Source organism: Cupressus sempervirens, chromosome 8 (genome assembly GCF_028749045.1).
Source record: "Cupressus sempervirens isolate cs-2001-9-10 chromosome 8, ASM2874904v1, whole genome shotgun sequence".
Classification (NCBI taxonomy): domain Eukaryota; kingdom Viridiplantae; phylum Streptophyta; class Pinopsida; order Cupressales; family Cupressaceae; genus Cupressus; species Cupressus sempervirens.
In genome coordinates, this window is record NC_143125.1 from 208,277,307 (window position 1) to 208,280,400 (window position 3,094).

General features: G+C 34.0%; 1 long non-coding RNA gene across 1 annotated transcript; it reads left to right on the forward strand.

Moving 5' to 3' along the window:
• The first annotated feature begins 1,649 nt into the window (after positions 1–1,649).
• Positions 1,650–2,869, forward strand: LOC149542239 (uncharacterized). The gene is made up of 2 exons (XR_016355182.1): positions 1,650–1,938; positions 2,583–2,869. It is a non-coding gene; the product is annotated as an uncharacterized LOC149542239 (long non-coding RNA).
• Positions 2,870–3,094: the final 225 nt, after the last annotated feature.

Below are 3,094 nucleotides of genomic sequence, written 5' to 3' on the forward strand. Positions count from 1 at the left end.
ATCTAGGAGTTATTAGGACCTTGGTGATTCATCATTCTTTGTGGGTGTTCTTGCACCACATTAGATATTTTATTTAATGGTTCATGGGAGATTTAAAATTCTTGAAGAATATTTCTTGCAAACCAAAAACCATCTAATTTGGGTTGACATATGGTTCTTATCAATTAGGATGTAGGGTTGTGTATGAATGATTCTCGAGATGAGTTCTCATTGATTCTATTGAAAAAATAATCATGCTGAATATATTTAATTATAAATTCTCATAGATTCCATTGAATAATAAAATTTGCAATAAATAAATGTGAAGGCAACAAGCAAGCCCTTCAATCTCTAGCCTTCTTGAATTAATATTGATGGTTATCATAGGTAATTGAAACAAATTTTATCATAATAGTGCTTATACCAATTCCAAATTGAATCTTCATTTTATGGCATGAAAAGAACCTAATGCCAAAAAGGATTCATGACCATAAGTAGTACCTTAAAACATAAAAACAACAAGCATGAGAATACAAATGAGGAATGTTATCATAATAGTGCTTATACCAATTTCAAATCCAATCTTCATTTTGCGGTATGAAAAGAAAACCTAATGCCAAAAAGGACTCATGACCATAAGTAGTACCTTAAAAATATAAAAACAAGCATCATGAGAATACAAATTAGAAAGGGGTTAGGACAGATTATGATTTCCATCTACTGGAGACAAAGGAAAGAAACGAAAACCAAGTTGTGTTGAAGAGGAGAAGCAAGAAAGCCATACCCATGTACAATAGGTTGTGCACGACGATGTCTATGCAGGCATCAAAATAGTCTTTTTTAATTAAATTTAAATTTAACATACATTTATAAATTAAGTTTTAATTTAATTATTAAAAATAACAAATAGCCATTTTGATGCCGGCATAGACATTGGCGGTTGTGTACAGTCAAGCACTTGCTACTACCTAGAAAGGCTATTTTTTGGACAGAATTTATGGTAAGAAAAACAAAAGACTACCATGAAAATGGATTTGGACCAATGAGGATGCTTTAAATTTGAGGGCAAAGATAATGTTGAATAAAATTGATAAACAATGTCTAATTATGTGGGATTGTTTTAATTTGAGTTTGTATTAATTGTTTTTATCAATATGCTATCTTTAAACTAATAGAAGTACAACTAGACATTGTATTACTGGGTGAAGTAGTGAGACTTCCCAAGAGGTTACCTATCCGATTATTACTCTAACTTGATTGCACTTAACCACAAAATTTCCTTTATGATTAAACCCACTCTCCTTGAACCCATACATCAATACTTATATTTGTTTAAAGAATGTTTAAATGTCAAAGAACCTGACACTCTAAGTGAGTTTGAGAATAATGAAATGGACGGTGGAAGATTCCTTAATGAGCTGTGCAGTGTGCTATCATGTGTAGAAGATCTGTATTCTCATCATTCAAGAGATTTTCCAGGCTGGATGTTCTTCTCTAGCTTGGCAAAAATGGAATCCTGACCACCACAATGACATCTTTCATCATGTTTGCTGTCCCTACAGAAGCGGAGATAACAGATCAATTAGGAAAACTCCACCCGTTTGGATTCAAATTAAATTCTTTGCTAATATTGACCTAAACCCCACCTGCCATTACTAGCACAAAGTGTTTTTATCTGTTGTCTAACGGCCAATACCTCACCCACGTTGCACATTTCGAATTCTTGATAAATACCCACTTCTTAACTAATCTCTGCAACATTTAAGCTTTCCGAAGAAGAGATTTCAAAAGAAGTATTTGTGTAGAGGATTGTAACTTCTATCTGTGTTGTCAGCTTTGGCAACATGTCAAACAGGGTTTTTGTCAGCTCACTCATGGCGATTGTATTGAGCATGATTTCTTTTATGGGAGCGACTGCTCAACATGTTCCTTCCCCTGCGCCTGCCCCTTCTAGCGACGGTAGTTTAATTTATCCCCAATTGCTAATTGCTCTTCTTTTTCTGGTTTCTTCTTGAGCATTAATATCTTAACATCATTAGATTAGTAGGCTGTTGGATTTGTTCAATGTGGATCTTTTTGTGATTATAGAGAGTTGGGACTATGATTTTATGATTGGTCTCAATGAATTAAAAAGTTGGGCTCTTGAGTGCATGATCAACTGCATCAATGAATCAAGAGTTATTAGAAAAGTTTAGCACTCTGTTAGATTAATCAACTGTGGATCTTGTTGAGTTTTTAAAGAGTTGGGCGTACGGTCTTAGAAATGGCCTTTGCATTCAAAAAATACCTATCTTGATTTCAATGAATTGAAGATTCGGGTTCTTTAATCGTGCATGATCGCCTGCACTAATTCATTTTAGAATTAATTGTGTATATTGAGTGTATGATGACCTGCATGGATAAATGAAGAATTTTGGAAAAGATTGTTATGAAATCGTCTATGAGATTTCAGCAATGTTTTGCATTACCCACAAAACATGCACAATTGATTCCGCAGACAATCTATTGAATACTGCGAAAAATCGATGCCAACTAATAGTTACTGAACAATTAATCTTCATTTGTGTTGCTTTTTAATAGTGTGATTGAATGTGTCATTGCAGGGAGTGGCGTAGACCAAGGAATCGCCTACATTCTGATGATGGTGGCCCTGCTTCTCACCTATTTCCTCCACTGAAGACAACATATGCTCTGCCATTTTATTGGGATCACAGGGATTCTTTTGCTTTGGTCTATGTAAAATATTTTGAATTACGGGTACTGTTTTGCTTTGATCAATGTAAATTTAGAACTTCGGTGAAGAGGCTGGATCACCCTGCTCTTCAATTCTTTAATTTATTATCCGCTGCTGGGCAGAATTATTCGAATAAAATTTTAATACTTCAGGTTCTGTAGTAATTTTTTCTTTCTATAGTTTTTTAAAAACATTATTTCAAAAATAACTTCCAACTGTAAACAATCCTACAAGTAGAAGTAGTGAGAAAGTACAATCCCAGGTTAAGAGATTTGTCGAATGCTTTGCATGATTTTGCTGTCATAAAGAAGTCGAACAGTAATGAAAATCCCACTATAGGAATCAAAAGTTTGAAAATAAACAACTACGACAACATTGTCA